This window comes from Odontomachus brunneus, unplaced genomic scaffold (genome assembly GCF_010583005.1).
Source record: "Odontomachus brunneus isolate Ranch 3 - 2012 unplaced genomic scaffold, Obru_v1 Obru_scaffold_071, whole genome shotgun sequence".
Taxonomy (NCBI): Eukaryota; Metazoa; Arthropoda; class Insecta; order Hymenoptera; family Formicidae; genus Odontomachus; species Odontomachus brunneus.
Window position 1 is genome coordinate 1,570,960 of NW_022639521.1, and position 17,462 is coordinate 1,588,421.

Here is a 17,462-nt window from a genome sequence, read left to right on the forward strand (position 1 = left end):
ATAGGTTCTAATATCCCAATTATCAGGTACAAAATGACGTAATCGGTAGATATGTTTTGTACGTATACATTAAATCGAATAGTAAGAATCATATTTTAGTGTTGTGCAAATTTTATTAGACAAATTGCAATAGAGTTAAAAATTTAGCAATTCAATAATCTGATGTACAAATGTAAACTACAAAATTCAGTCTATAATAAAAGAAGATTAATAAAATTGAAACATAGTTATATTTTAGGGAGATGGAGAGGATATAAGTAAACATGTAAATACTAATAATTTTGACATCTCAATATATGCTTAGAGAGAGAGAGAGAAATAGTTACACAATATAATTATAATATACCAACAAAATATACAATATGATACAATAATATAATATACAATATGATACAATAATATAATATACAATATGATACAATAATATAATGTAATTATAAAATTAAGATATGTAACAATTAATATATATCTAAACATATAATTACCAATGTCCACTGAATAAATATTTTTTTAAGGGTTATATATTTTTACTTTTTATATTACCTTTTTCCTTCTTCGACATATTTTCTTATTATTTATTTTTCCTCTCAATGTGGTGTGTACAGCTTTACATTTGACAACGCGGTGAGTGTTCCCCGTCCACGCTCTTCGTGTAGCTTCGTCAGCTTACACGGAAACTCTCTCGGATCCGTCTACGTCCACGGACATGAGATGAGAGGGCTTCGGATGCTGAAGTTGCCTCCGTTGTCCACTCGAGTCCTCAACCTCGCTCGTACGAATCCTCATGGACTTTGGTCGTGGTGCCGTCCGGAATCTAACAGACCTAACGTTACATCCCCGGCCAGGCGGGCCGGTTTGTACCGAGCAGGATCTTCTCTCCTCGACAGACCTTTCGTCCGTCTCACCTACGTCGTCTCTTTTTTCGGTCCATTTCCCGCAGGCCCTTTCGTCCCCCGTGCGGCGCCGCACTGCGCCGCGCCGGAATCTCGACGTTGGAGTGATTTTTAGAGACCGTCGATCCTCGGGGTCAACGACTAGCCATATAGCTGTGCGAGATCGGCTACCCCCTCCGCTAATAAATATTGGTATATAACAATCTCACGTCGTTTTCCCACTGACGAACCGGGGGAGCTCGCCCACGGATCACACGCCACCTTTGCGTGGTGACTCGGGTTCGTTCGGGCCAACGGAGTTTATTTTGGATCGTGATGTAACGCGGAGAGAGCAGATGCACTAAGAAAAACATGTCATGCAAAATTTCCTGCAGTTTCATGCGGTTGTTCTGCTCCCCAAATAAGTGAACTAAAATGTTCGCGAAATGTCGGGAATACGAGGAAGATTCAAACTCGGAAAACAAGCAAAATATGTCGTGCAAAATCTAATAAGATTAGACAATACAATCCTGGTAGAAATTTAATGAAGTTTTCGATCAGTTATTGGACAATTATCTTAATTTGGTCTAGTAACTAAAGAGTAAAACTGCTTGGAATCCTAATCAAGATATCCTTTTCCTGCAATAATTGAGCACGAAAGATGCGCAAAATTTATTCAGTAAGCATTGGTAATTATATATCTGGATATATAATTGTTACGTGTCTTAATTTTATAATTATATATATATATATATATATATATATATATATATATATATATATATATATATATTATATTATTATATTATATTGTATATTTTGTTGGTATATTATTATTATATTGTATAATTAAATATTGAGATGTCAAAATTATTAGTGTTTGCATATTTACTTATAGGTACAGCTACGATTAAATTCGTGGTATATAAGTGTAACTAAGAATAGATGGCTTCTGGGAAGAGAACAAAAAATCAAGGCTGGAAATAGAAAATTCATACATGAACAGAAAATATAATCATAAAAAACTTATTCAAAGTGAAAATCAACAAGCAAACATTCTGTATGCTTTTTAGTGATTACTATGTACTATAATTAGAGTTTTGAAGAATATAATATGATTAAATCAAATTAGCTTCTGAGATCGAAATCTTAAAAGTTGCCGTGACAGTCAACGTGTTAACATATATCCTGTTTATCTTTTTGGCTCACTTTTATTCCTACCATTAGTTGCCATCTCTGTCACAGAGCTTAATATTGCTAAATGTCTTATTTCCCTTTTTAATCTTATATTAATTTTTATTTTTTCCCCTTGTTCTATGCTTTTCTACACGTATCATTGCTCACTCATTGTTCACGCAATTTTAAGCTCTTGTCTAACAATAAATCTATTTTACACTTATTCATGATAGATATTATAATATGTACGAGTTATAAATTAATATTATTGATACTTGAAAAGAATCGGTATACACATTATACAACAAATTGCTTTAATCGCTGAATCCAGTTCTTGTCCAGTTCCTACACGGTATTTCTACAAGTAATATATTTCACAAGTAATGAAAATGCATTAATATTAGATACTAAGTAGGTGTTTGCATAAACTGCGTACATTTCTACCAGGGAGAAGTCTATTACCTTCCTCCTTGCTCTCGCCTCCTCACTCTTTCTGCTTCTCTTGATTTTGACTTTTTTGCCTCTTTACTTTGTTTTCTTTACATCCTTTTTTCTTCTTTCTATCTTCTCCCTCTTCCTATCCGCATCTCAAGTAGAGAAAGAGACTTCTTCCTGGCCAGTAACTAGCCAGGAATTTTGGTTATTGGCTACTCTGGTAACACATATTAGTTTCACATGCATTTTCTAAACATATGTGACGTTTCATAATCATCTGTAAAACGTTTCGGGAATTCTAAGCGATATGTGTTACCTGAATAGTTTCTGGTTAGTTTAAAAGACGCTTGCGTCGCCAATAACTGGACAATAAAACTAGTCAGTCACGCTGGCCAGTTTCTAACCAGTTCTTGACCAGTTTCTAAACAAACTTTTTTTTAAATTACCATCTTTTATTGCTCAGTTTCTGGCCAGTAACTGACCAAGAAATAGTAGTCACTATTTTGTTATGTAGTTTCTGGATATTTATGATCTAATAAATCTTAGCTAGTAAAAATTGACTAGTTTCTAAATAATGGCCAGGTTTTCTTGGAAATTGTTCTATTTGGGATATATAATCTTTTTGTTATACGAAATATATAAAACTCTTGAATATAAAATTACTAATTATTGTTACTCACGAAATTATTAACCTAATATCTTTCTATATAATTTTTAATAAATATGTTAGTGAGGGTAACTTTTAATAAATTTTCCACTTCATAAATTTAAGTAAATATTTATATTATTGTGTATGATATATAAATTTAATGTAGATTTTAATTTTAATATGCAATATTTATCCCATAAATATAATTAAAAAATTTCTGAGTCTTCCCATTATCGATTGCCTCACGTCGTGAAAATCATGAAAGCGTATTTAAGGATAATTAACCTTCCTGAAGGTTACCTTTCTCACCCCACGGCCTCTCAAACCTAGAAGTAACATTTTTATCTATTATTTTCTTGTTTTCAAATTAAAAAAGACGTTTCCATTTTTAACAGAAGGCAATAGTTTGTTTATGCCAAAAACAAACTTTTAACATTATATTTTTATTATATAAAAGTTGGCCTTATAGGCTGTGGATGATTCTTTTTTTTTTTGCAGAAAAGAAGATGAGTTTAGAAAGGTTAATTCAATGATGGCCTTAAAGCTTATCGCGTCTCCCTGTTATCGGATCCTCAATACATGTAAAAGGAACCTGTCACGAAAATGCGATCGACGTATCTGTCGTGACCAGCCCGACCTCCATCAATTATTCATCCTCGCCGCGCATCGTCTATGATAATTACGGGCCTCGTTGGTATTCCGGCATTCGCGAAATAAAATATACTTCTCGTTGTTCCCTTCTTTTTTCTTCCTCCTCTTCTTTTTCTCGTAGCGGCAGCTACACGCATGCTACGCGAACTCTTTCAATTATACGGGATCTCGCGCGTCACGTGACGCGGATTACGTAAACGCGACGAAATGTTGACCGCCGTTGCACGACGCGATCGATAAGAGTTGCGGATAATCGGTAAAAACCAAGAGAAAGAAACTAAGACGGAGCGAGGGGCGAGGGGTGGAGGATACGAGGGAATTTTTATAAAAATTTCCCGATTATATTTACACGGTGCCGATATATTATAATCCGAGAGGCGGCACGCGCGCTCCAATCGGTTTCAGCCGGGTACATCCTGACGTCAGCAGCGGGGTAATCCCCGCGACAGAGATTGCGCTCCTGTAAAATCAAGCAGCAGCCGCCTATTATTTTCAAGGCTCCGCATTTATTTTTAATCGCTCCGCATAATCGCGCGCGCGCCCGTGGTTTTACAAGAGCGAAACGCTTGGCCGCTTCTGAAAAATCTCGCCGCTTCTCTGACGTGCGTGCGCATATATAGTCGACGGCAGAAAGGTTGCGACACTTTTTCTTCCCTTTTTTCTTCAGTGAGTTTCACGACACTTCCGCATACAAATGGAGAATTTGTGTTTCAGTAATATAAATTCTAACTTGATGTTTAGTTTTATTTTTATCGACTTCATTTCCGGTCTTTTTTTTTGTAGTAATACATTCCTTAAAGATTGAAAAGATGTACAACAAATTCCTAGGTGGATTCGACTATTCATGTGTAATGTTCATTCTCGAGCTTCCTTCTCTCCTAAAACGCGCGGGCAGATAACGCGGACGTTGCTTTTTTGTATAATATTATTGCTGGTAATATTGATCGTGTTCTGTAACAACAAGTGTATCAACAAGCTTTAAAAAATATACCTTATCTCGCAGAAATAAACTTTATATCCCATAAATAAATTTTCAAATATTTTTTCTCAGTGTATGTGAAACTATTTCCAAGTTCAAAATTATTTAAGTACTACGATTTTTACTTATTCCATTTTTGTTCTTATAAACAACGTATATTTTATTTTACATATATCTCTTTTACAAATTATTTTCTTTTTCTTCTTAAAGTAGCATTTTTCCTTCGTAAATAAATAAATAAACAATTAAAGTGCGATATAATAAATAATAATAAATATATAATTAATATCAATAATTAATAATAATGAGTAAATTATTTAAAAAATTATTACAATAAAGAAGTAAGTAACAAATAAATAAATAAAGTGAATAAATAAATTTTCCTATCGGATATCGAATGCGCATTGACGTTCATCGAACCCGAAGTGTTACAAGTTCAAAATTACTTAAGTATTACGATTTTTACTTAATCTTATTCCATTTTTTATTCTTATGAACAACGTATATTTTATTTCATATATGTCTCTTTTACAAATTATTTTCTTTTTCTTCTTAAGATGGAATTTCTCATGTATAGATAGATAAATAAATAATTAAAGTAAAGCGAGATGTAATGGATAATATATACAATATATAATAATAATAATACAATATATAATATTAATAATTAACAATAATGTATGTGTAATTTATATAAAAATTATTACGATAAAGAAGTAAGTAACAAATAAATAAATAAAATGAATAAATAAATTTGCTTATCGAATATCGAATACGCATAAACGTTCGTCGAAACCGAGGCGTTGCAATTTTTTTTCACTGACTGACTTTTTTCACGGACTGACTGTCCAAATGTAATCAAGCATATGCAATACCATAATATATATATATATATATTTGTTTGAATTTTCAAAAAACCAATCGCGAAAACGGAAAAGCAAATTGGCTCGTCGAGCCACGTCGAATCATGAGAAGAGAAAAGAAAAGAGCAAAAGTAGGAACGAAATTGCACAGAGCTGCATTGTATAACACCGTAGCGGTGTGGTTGCCCGAAGGACACGAGATGACGACGATGATCTCGACGCCGAAAACGAAACGGGGCCCCGTTGTTGTCGGAGGTCATTCGTCGGTTCAACGCTCGGGCCATTTACCTGTCCGCCAACTCGAATCCTTGGCCACTGACATTGTGAGGAGCGCGACATTAGCATCCCGCTTACGGACGACTGTTTCAACACGACGGAGGTGGAACGATTGTCATCGTCGTCGTCGTCGTCGTCACCTCACCTCGTGGTTGGGCGATAGGAAGACAAATACGTCGAGTGTGTGTAAATCAGGAAGGGCCATGTATCAAGGTTGACGTCGAGAGGAAGCGCGGAGGAAGTATTCTCTCGTTCGAGCCAAATTCGCATGTTACGTGGAAATGTAAAGATACACGCAGAATGAATCTCCGTGAATACGCCGATAATATACTGTTATGGTAAAAGATTCCGAAAATAGTTATACTCTGAGAGAAATTATCCAATAGAAAATTAATGAAAATAGTTATACGCTGAGAAATTATCCAATAGAGAAATAACGAACGGATATTTCCGATCAATTATTATATCCGATTAGGATATCCGATTAAGAGCCAATCCAACTTCTTCGTAAGCTACCTAACAGTTAAATTATGTATCTATTTTCGTTTTTACTTCAAATTTAGATAAGTTTAGACAAATACGAACATATAATTTAACTATTAGACAACTTACAAAGAACATATGATTTAACTATTAGACAACTTACAAAGAGGTTGGAATAATGATCATAAATTTAATCGGATGCTCCCGATCACAATGGTATTTCGTCAGATAAACCGATCAAAAAATTATAAACCGAAATTTCTCATCGAATGTTTCCCGGTCGGACACAAAAATTCATCGGTATTTTGATCGGAAATATTCGTTTATTAATTTTTATCGGATAATTTCTCTCAGTGTATCGTTGTAGTCCTAATATAGAAATGTTGGATTTCGATTAAAATAATTTAATTCCTTGTAATATATAAGAAACTTTACTGAAAAATAAAATATTATTTAAATGCGTTATTAATTAAATTATTTAATATAATGTTTATTTTATTTTTTTAAATCGAAATATTACTTTTACAAGTTGTTGATAATATTATCAGCGAAACTATGCAATGAAGCGTCATCTCTCTTTGTGTGCTCTCCAATATTCACTTATTTGATAAAAAAGATACTTTTTATATACAAATTACATTTTTTATAAGCATTATATGCAAAGGTGATAAACAATCAAATAGAATCATTTTTACTTACATTTCAAATTTTTTATTTTTTCAGGATACTTTCCTTGACTTTTGTCCCTGTGTATGTGCTTCTATTATTTACTTACATTTTTATTATCTTTTATTACTTTCTTATTATATTATTTTATTTTATTTTATTTTTTTTTTTTTTTTTTTATTTTATTTTATTTAATGTTATTTCTATTGCATGATTATACTTGTTATTATTTTATTAATTTTGTTTTAAAATTATTTATTATATATATATATTTTATTATATTTTGTTATACTAATTGCGCACTTTTACGTTTCAAGTCCTCGACCTATCTCGTCCTTTTCATCAGAAATCTAAGAAACTTTCCTAGTAGATAAATATGTAAATTTAGCAGCAGCTTTACTGTTGCTTTGTAAAGGCTCTCTTTATGTGTGTGCGACTAGTTTATATAATATTTATATTTATAAAATGTGAAAAATGAAAAAAAACTATGAGAATAATGATCAAAATTTGCTCAAAACAACTTGTCGTGTAAAATGTAGTATGAAAATCTACACTATAATTCTTTTAGTTAATTTGTTGTTACATCAATGTAACAATGTAAAAATGTACATTATTATATGATGCAAACTCAATGATTAATTCAATACAGTATACTTGTCTAAAAAATGGTAGAGCTCCCATCGCGTCGATTGTCTCAACGTGATCATCACGTTGTGATAATCATGAAAGTCTGTCTGGTCTATCTTCTTATTGCCCTTCGAAGGACGACGTAAAAGTCGCGTTAATCGGTTTTGCGGCACGTCACGAGAAGATGTCGATATGATAGATAAAAACATGAGTAATCTCTATGCTGCTCATCAGTAGATAACAAATCCGATGGAACGGATCGTGCAACAAGAGGCACGCGTGAACTAATTTATTTAGGGAAAATAAGAAATCGCGCGTGCCTCGCAAACGGGACGCGCCGCGCGTCCGGAACGAAAGTAACTCAATGAGTTGAATGACCAACGCGCGACGACGAGCGGACGGACAGGCAGACAGACGGTCGCACAACGTCCTACGCGTTCGTCATCTCGTCCTCGGGGCCTTGGAACGATCCTCGAACGATGAAACTGAAAGAGACGTGACCTCCCCGGAATCTCGCATCTATCGGCGTTTCTCGAGCGGCGTTGGAATGACGGAAGGGATTAAAAGCGACGAGAGACTCGGCTTCTCTTTTCGGCTTCGTGGAAGGACGCGGAAGGCGGTGAGGAAGGCAGCAACGGCAGCAACCATTGCCGCCGCCGTCGCCGCCGCCACCGCCGCCGCTACCTCCGAGAGAGTACCTTGACCCTGAGGCTCGCGCGGAGTCTCTTCGGGACGAGGAAGAAAAGTGCGAAGAAACCGATGCCTCGAGTGTAATCCGGGTCGTGCTACCTTGTCCGTTGACTTTCCGTGACGTTCGCACAGAAGTTGAGAGGAAGTCCATCGGAGGAAAGTAGCAGAGAGAAATAGAGAGAGAGAGAGAGAGAGAGACAGAGAGAGAAAGAGAAAGAGACAGAGAAAGAGAGAGAGAGAGAGGCATTCATTTACGCGTTCTAGAACATGCCCTCTAAGAATTTCATTACATAGTAATGAGCGTGAAGAAATATACAGCAATATATACATACATGAACCAGAAAAAAGAAAAATAACAATGAAATTAGGGACGATAAAAATAAAATAAAACTATAACTGAAAATAAAATAAAAATAAAATAAAACTGTGACTGAAAAAAATAGAATATATTTGTTTATTTATATAATAAGAAAATATAAATCTAGTATTTTTTCATGAGATGGACTTGACATAAAAAAGAAAGAGGCGGATATTTACGTGAATAATAGTAAAATGTAAGGAAGAAAGAGTGCTAATACAAGTATATAGGTAAATAATTAACCCTCTGCCTACACACTGAGTTATGGTGACCCAGGACGATTTTTAAATACGCGTCCTTTTACAATATTAAGTAGTTGGGAGGTTGGGACATGAACGGGAGAAATCTCAAAAGTTCTCTCTCTACTGTCCTTCATTCGGTGCCGTCAGTACTCCTACAGCGGCCAAAGAGCTGACTACAAGAGTATATGTGTGTGTGTATGTGTAGGTACAGTTATCCAATGTATAAGAATGGTTACAAAAACGTAAAAAATCAAAAATTTGAAATGTAAGTAAAAGTGATTCTATTTGATTGTTTATCATCTTTGCATACAATGCTTATAAAAAGTATGATTTGTATATAAAAAGTATCTTTTTTATAAAATAAATGAATACTGGAGGGCGCACAGAGAGAGACGACGCTTCATTGCATAGTTTCGCTGCTAATATTATCAACAACTTGTAAAGGTAATATTTTGATTTACAAAAATAAAATAAACATTATATTAAATAATTTAATTAATAACGCATTCAAATAACATTTTATTTTTCAGATAATGCGTGGAAGACAACGCCGAGCTGAGCAGCTCGAGGCGTTGTATCAAGCGAGCGAGTAATCTGAAGAAGAATCGAAAACAGATAATGTAGCATTAGTAATTTTAATTATTTTAATTTTACTCCTTAAGCTTAAATAATTTTGTAAAATAATAATGTAAAATGTCAAATAATTTTCTAATAAATTAATTATTTTAATAAATACTATTACTATTTTCATTTTGCAATTAATGAAAGTTATTTGTGATAGATTATTAAAATATTTTTAATCATTCATTTGCATCAAAAAATGCGAGCATTTTACGTTGCATCTCATTTTGACGACATGAAAATTACATTTTCATGTCTCCAAACAAGTATAGTTTTTGAAAAAAATAAAAAAAGAGAAATGAGGGGAAGAAGTGATATCACAGTGATGTAACTCTTGACTCACAAGCCCTTCGCGAAGATGCCGAATATTCAAGGCTATAGTCGATTTAACTGAATATAATACGCGATGTGAGAAGAGCGAGGAGAAATGTTCACAAGAAAATCTCCCAGAATGAGAAAAGTCGACTATCTCGTCTAAGGACATCGCGCTAAAGATACTTTAAATGGATCTCGGGCGGTCAACGGAGGATTGAGAATGTCGGACGGAATGAAACGGGCAGCCTGGATCAAAAAGCAGCTGATGTAAAAGCCACCGGTGAGCACTCTCTTCTTCCGCTCGCGTCTCTCGTCTCACTCTGTGCAATTGATGTCGCTATTTCGAACGAGACTCTCGAGGAATAAACGGAAAGGGAAGGCCGAAGGGAGAGGCGATGGAGAAGCGAAAGGGAGATTGAGAGAGAAGAAAAGAGAAAGAGAGAGAGAGAGAGAGAGAGAGAGAGAGAAAGATTTGTTAAAACAACTTATGCAACTGTACCTCACGTCGAAAGTCTCAGCAATAGAACGACTAATGCAAACACGGAATAAATTTATTGGAATTTTAAAAAAGCATACTTCGCACGGCGATGTTCTTTGTACGAGATAAAGAGGGAGCGAGGGAGGATGTGGAGGGGGAGAAGGAGAGAGAGAGTGTGTGCGCGCGCGCGAGGAGGTGAAACGAGACGGTGTAAGCCTGGAGTCGGCGAAGGGGAGACGAGGTTGGGCTGAAGGGAGGCAGGAAGGTGTTGCCGGCGGCCACGGTGGAGTGGCAGGAAGAAGGACGAAGGAGACGAGGAAGGAGAAGCCGAAGGGAGATGACCGGCAAGTCGAACGAAGACGCAAGTTCATATCCAAGGAGATGTGGGACGATGCCCTCGAGTAACCTCCATCAAGGATGGACTCCCATCCACCGACGGCGGTGGCGGCGGCGGCGACGGAGGCTCCGAGACACTATACACGTTCATACTGTACAGCCCGCGTTACGCGCGCTTAGACAATCGTCCCGTAACAGTAGCGGCGAATTCCTCGATTGGGCTGCAAGAGAGAAAAAAATGATAGATACCAGCTAGACTTTCGCGATCGTCACAAACGTGGGACAGTAATGACGGAAATTCTGCGAGTTTCTGAACTTATTTATTTTAACTTTTTAACCCTTGGTTTTTAACTTACATTTATGTAAAAGATAAAAGTATTGAATTAATCGGCAAATTTACATGTAATAATATGAATTCTTTGTCACAATGCAGCAACAAAAGTTACCACTCAGATTTTCATACTATATTTTGTTCAAATTTTGATCTTTTTTTCATATTTCTATTTCGTTATTCTGTGTCATACATATAAGTGCTATACAAGTCACTCATAAGAGACGTAATCTTCCTAAATCGATTAGCAAAATTGCTACGAAATTTACGTATACCTGTCTATCTTTTTAAAGATCTTTAAAAAGATTTTGTTAAATATATGAAGGGATTTTGTTAAGTATATCGAAAGTCTCTCCCTCTCTCTCTCCCTATTTATCTATCTGTCTATCCACCTATCTATCTGTCTGTCTGTCTCGCGTTTCATTTTATTCGCAAAAACTGATAATACTTTAAAGCTGAATAATTTCATATTTAATTTTATTTAAGGAATGCAGCGATCGATCTAATTTATTTTAACCGACTTAGCGAGAATGAGACAAGAGAAAAGGGAATTTTTCAGAAGAGTCCTCAATGATGAGATGAAATCTCAATAGTCTATCACCTGCAAATCTTAATCCGTAAGAAATTACGATTTGAGCGTTGAAAAAGAAATACAAAGACGGGAATCTTCTTAGTCTAATGTATGAGTTTCGTTCGTTAAAATTCTTGATATTCTGCAAAATAGACCCTTTCCCGATTTTAATCGTCAGGAACAGTTGACTTTTCGCGTAAAGCTGACGATTGCGAGAACAGAATGCCTGTTTCTCTCGCATATTGCAAGAGCGCGATTTCTGCGTGTTTTGCGGAAACAATCCGGCGTTCCCAGCGTTGCGATCGGAATTCGGAGCGGCTTTCTCGACCCGTTAGTTTCGCGCTTTGGGCCCGTCGTTCGCTCGATCCGCCACTGTAAAAGTCACTGTTAGCAGCGAACGACCCCGATCCGCGAGAGGACGAAAATGCGCGCCGCGCGGAAAAGCGAGTTCTCCGCGCGGAGAGAAAAGTGCTTTGTCCGCATGGTGTTCAGTCACCTCGACGAACGTTGAAACCGATCGAAATACCCTCGATGCACTGCTTGCTTCCAGCAGAACGTCTTACGTCGGACGTCGCGAATTTCGCGTGCCTTCTTTCGCAGCTGGCACACGCAGAAAAACATCATTCCACTGCAGAAAAACGATTAACCAGCTTGCTTCCCTTCTTTTAAGTAACGTTACATCCGACAAAGAACAGGCGGAGAAAATTGTGTAATAAAAATTACGCTGGAATTTTGTAACCGACGAATTGATCGACGTTCTGCAGTAACTGACTCTATCCTTTCATCCCATGTGTGCTACTTAGATTTTAACAACTGAAATGTACTATTAAAATATTTGCTAGGCTTCTAACGAAATTTATCATGCTCCTTGGCAAGGTAGACCCTACTTGCAGTTTATTTTTATTGCACTACTAAAAACTAGTAAAACTGAAAAGAGTTTATGTGAAAAGAACTATAATATTCTCTCCACATATTTCGTGAATATATTACGTCCTAAATATTCTCACCACAAACTTTAGAAAAGCTCATTACAATGTATTCAACAGAAGAATTTATTCTTCTTTTTATAAGATTACTAGAAACAATACAGGCGCGCGCTATTTAGCTACTAAGAAACAATAAAAATATAAAATAAAAATTAAATTAAATTAAAATATATTTTTATTAATTAATAATTATATTAATATTCAATGAACAAGTGAAATTTTGATATGAATGTATAAAAGAAATCAGATATAATTTTAATGATAATTTAACTTTGTCACTCGCGAGTCCGCCGCGAATAGTCGCGATCGATGTAATTCTTACCAGGACCGATGACAGTCGTGAATATAATAAATAATACAGCAAGAACAAATACTCTTTCACAGCCGTGAAAAATTGTGTAAAATACACAACCTGATTCGTCACACGCATCTGACAGCTGTAAGTGGATCGAACCTAGCCGCATATTTCGATCGAGACAGTCGGGACGGCCAATCAGCGTTGCGGAAAAGAGGCTTCAAGTTTCGATACATTTGAGATTTTCGGTAACACGCACTTTTTCTGATAGGATTATATAAAACTTAATCGAAGGAAAAACTGGTTCAACTCTATGCGGCAAACAAAGCAAATTTTCATTTTAAATTTAATATTTTTCACATATTGAAATGCTAAACTTTCTAGAACTCAAAGATTATTTTAAGCAAATCTGATGCTTGTGATAAACTTATATTAATATCTTTGCGGATATGTAAACTTATGATAAATACTTGAAACAAATAACATTTATTTGAATAGTATGTGTTTTTCTGTATACAAGTTCGTCAAAATCAGTCTTTGTGCGAGTTTAAAATATAAATATCATAATTAAAAGACATGTCATTTCTCCATTAAATTCTGATTCATAGAAAGTTGCTGATTCGAATATTATAAAGAAAATAAGAGAAGACATTTGTTTGAAAAAAAACCAGATTTTTCCGATTTTAATCGTGGAGATTATTGACGTTTTGAAAGTGGATAATTTTGTTTCCTATTTGACATATATGATAGACACACCATCAAAGCAAGATAAGCAAAAATCTTGACAGACGTCTGAGAAAATATCGAGATTTTCTCGATTAAGAAAATTGTTAATAATTTAAGAGCGGATAATTTTGTTTTCAATTTAGTTTGATAGATACGACGAACCTTTTACGTCAATCTAATACAAACGACACGAAGGAGAAGAGAATTTTCCTAGAAAAATCTTGTTCGCCTCTCCGTTACTTGCAAGTTTCGACTCACTTACTGGTTTGAGCATTAAGAGGAAACTAGAAAAAGACCTCGTTAGATGTCTGAAAGAAAATTGCGTGTCGATCATTGTTTATTTTATTTGTGAAAATTGAGAAGAACTATAATATTTCCTCCATATATTACGTTGATAATAATCTTAAATGTGCTCATTATAAACTATAAAAGAGCTCATTGCCATGTACTCAACAGAAGAATGTTTTTTTTTTATAAAATTATTATAAAACTCTATCGAAGAAAAAAAAAAGTTGATTCGATTCTACGTAGTTAACAAAGCACGAATTTTTATTTTAATTTGATATTTTTCACACATTGAAATGCTAAACTTACTAGAACTCAGATAATATTTTGAATAAATTTGATGCTTACCCTGAGAAAAAAATATCTAAAAATTAGAAAATATTTATTAGGTGTGTAGTATTAACATATTTACTTAAATCCAATTTTTTTTATTTAAGCCAAATATTGTTTACTCGGTTTACACTGAGAAAAAGTATCTAAAAATTAGCAAATATTTATTAGGTAAGTACAATTAGCATATTTAAATTAAAATTCTCTTTATTTAAACCAAGTATTGTTCACTTAAACCGAGTAAACAATACTCGATTTAAGTGAAAAGAAATTTTGATTTAATACTGAGAGAAATTGTCCGATAAAAATTAACATACGGGTATTTTCGATCAAAATACCAACGAATTTTTGTATCCAATTAGAAAACATCCGATGAGATATCGATTCATAATTTTTTGATCGGTTTGTCTGACCATTTGATTGGAAGTATCTAATTAAATTTATTCGAATATGCTGATTTGATATAAAAATCAATCGAAAATATCTGTTTGTTAATTTTTTATCAGATAAATTCTCTAAACGAAGTAAATATGTTAATAATACCTACCTAATAAATATTTGCAAATTTTCAGATATTTTTTCTCAATGGACTCGTGTTAATATCTTTGCGAATATATGGAGATTATCTTCGAGATTGGATTTTCAATTTTACTTAACGAACACAACGTTAGGAAGCTTTCGCCCTGACCCAATAGACAAAAGACACGAAGATGAAAAGAATTTTCCGGGGAAATCATTGAGATGAGATTTTTGTCCCTTTTCATCCGCTTTTACTCTCGACTTTTCCCTATACAACTTTTGTCTTGCTGCTCAATTACGCGCGGATATGCCGAGAGACAATTAACTCGCACGCTCATTTCGTAACGCCGGCCAGATGATACTGGGCGCGATGTAAATCGGCATTTCCGGTGTTTACCTTTAGCGGATGCGCGAAACACGAAGCGAGGCCGGGCGCTTGGCCGCGACACTTCGCAGGTAAACAGAGGCGCAAGTATGTGGAACGCGCCCATTATACGGCGGTCTTTTAATCTCGAGACGATCAAGAAATATGGCGGAATTTTTACGAGCCGCCGCACAGTGTATAATTCGTGTCCGCGTCGCAATACGCTAATTATATACGGAGGGAGAAAAAAATGCACAATCAACTCGTAATATCTCGTAATCAGGTCGTTTTCCCAAATCATACGAAATCGACGGAAATCCTGCGCGAGACTACCTCCCGAATAGAAAGTTCAATCTCCTTCGTTTATTGATTTAGTGATTTCCGCAATTCGCATCTTACGTCGCTTTCCATTGGCTCTTTCCGCCTCCTATTGATTGTATATCTGATAATTTATTTGCTTTTAATTTTCGAAATATCTTCCCAAGTAAGAATTTACTACCGGCATCAAAGTAGCCAAGTACCGAATTATGGTAAACGTTACTAGCATAGTATCAGATGCCAGTAATAACATGTTTGTAAAATAACAATGCATAATTTTAAAAGAAAAAAGAAAATGAAAGAAAAAAGATATGACTTTCCTCACTATTATTTTTTTAACCTTTTATATAGGTATTTGAAAAATATGGTGCAACTATAAAATTTCTATTGACTGTACCCCTTATAGAAATATCATACTAAGAATCATTGATAATTACTTATTTTCAGTATTAAAAATACTGGATAATAAGTAATTATCAATGATTCTTAGTATGATATTTCTATAAGAGACGCTAAATAAATTTATAGCAATATTAAAGAAAATGCTAGAGAAGGGATCAAAAATTTAAAAAAAATTATGCCAACAGTACACGGTATTCCCAAGTGGTCACCCATCGAAGTACTAACCGTGCCCAACGTTGCTTGACTTCAGTGATCAGACGAGAACTGGTATTTTCAACGGGGTATGGCCGTTGGCACTTGCCAGTATTCTTGAGCCACTGACAGATCTTCTCAACACATATCTACAAAACTTCTATTGGTCATATAATACAAATAATAACATGGTTGTGAAATACCAATGCATAATTTTAAAAGAAAGAGGAGAATGAAAACAAAAGATATGACCTTCCTCACTATTATTTTTTTAACCATTTGAATAGGTATTTGAAAAATATGGTGCAGCTATAAAATTTCTATTGACTATACGCTGAATAAATTTATGGCAATATCAAAGGAAATGCTAGAGAAGTGATCAAAAATTTAAAAAAAATTATGCCAACAGTACACGGTATTCCCAAGTGGTCACCCATCGAAGTACTAACCATGCCCAACGTTGCTTGACTTCAGTGATCAGACGAGAACTGGTATTTTCAACGGGGTATGGCCGTTGGCACTTGCCAGTATTCTTGAGCCACTGACAGATCTTCTCAACACATATCTACAAAACTTCTATTGCTCATATAATTCAAATAAAAACATGGTTGTGAAATACCAATGCATAATTTTAAAAGAAAGAGGAGAAGGAAAACAAAAGATATAACCTTCCTCACTATTATTTTTTTAACCATTCATATAGGTATTTGAAAAATATGGTGCAGCTATAAAATTTCTATTGACTGTACGCTGAATAAATTTATGGCAATATTAAACGAAATGCTAGAGAAGTGATCAAAAATTTAAAAAAAATTATGCCAACAGAACACGGTATTCCCAAGTGGTCACCCATCGAAGTACTAACCATGCCCAACGTTGCTTGACTTCAGTGATCAGACGAGAACTGGTATTTTCAACGGGGTATGGCCGTTGGCACTTGCCAGTATTCTTGAGCCACTGACAGATCTTCTCAACACATATCTACAAAACTTCTATTGGTCATATAATACAAATAATAACATGGTTGTGAAATACCAATGCATAATTTTAAAAGAAAGAGGAGAATGAAAACAAAAGATATGACCTTCCTCACTATTATTTTTTTAACCATTTGAATAGGTATTTGAAAAATATGGTGCAGCTATAAAATTTCTATTGACTATACGCTGAATAAATTTATGGCAATATCAAAGGAAATGCTAGAGAAGTGATCAAAAATTTAAAAAAAATTATGCCAACAGTACACGGTATTCCCAAGTGGTCACCCATCGAAGTACTAACCATGCCCAACGTTGCTTGACTTCAGTGATCAGACGAGAACTGGTATTTTCAACGGGGTATGGCCGTTGGCACTTGCCAGTATTCTTGAGCCACTGACAGATCTTCTCAACACATATCTACAAAACTTCTATTGGTCATATAATAC

General features: G+C 34.9%; 4 non-coding genes across 4 annotated transcripts; all 4 read right to left on the reverse strand.

Annotated features, from left to right (window-relative positions):
• Positions 1-16,020: 16,020 nt before the first annotated feature.
• Positions 16,021-16,139, reverse strand: LOC116846914. The gene has a single exon (XR_004378623.1). It is a non-coding gene; the product is annotated as a 5S ribosomal RNA (ribosomal RNA).
• A 297-nt stretch (positions 16,140-16,436) lies between these two features.
• Positions 16,437-16,555, reverse strand: LOC116846912. Its single transcript, XR_004378621.1, has one exon. It is a non-coding gene; the product is annotated as a 5S ribosomal RNA (ribosomal RNA).
• A 297-nt stretch (positions 16,556-16,852) lies between these two features.
• LOC116846915 lies at positions 16,853-16,971 on the reverse strand. The gene has a single exon (XR_004378624.1). It is a non-coding gene; the product is annotated as a 5S ribosomal RNA (ribosomal RNA).
• Positions 16,972-17,268: 297 nt separating this feature from the next.
• LOC116846913 lies at positions 17,269-17,387 on the reverse strand. Its single transcript, XR_004378622.1, has one exon. It is a non-coding gene; the product is annotated as a 5S ribosomal RNA (ribosomal RNA).
• Between the last annotated feature and the right edge of the window lie 75 nt (positions 17,388-17,462).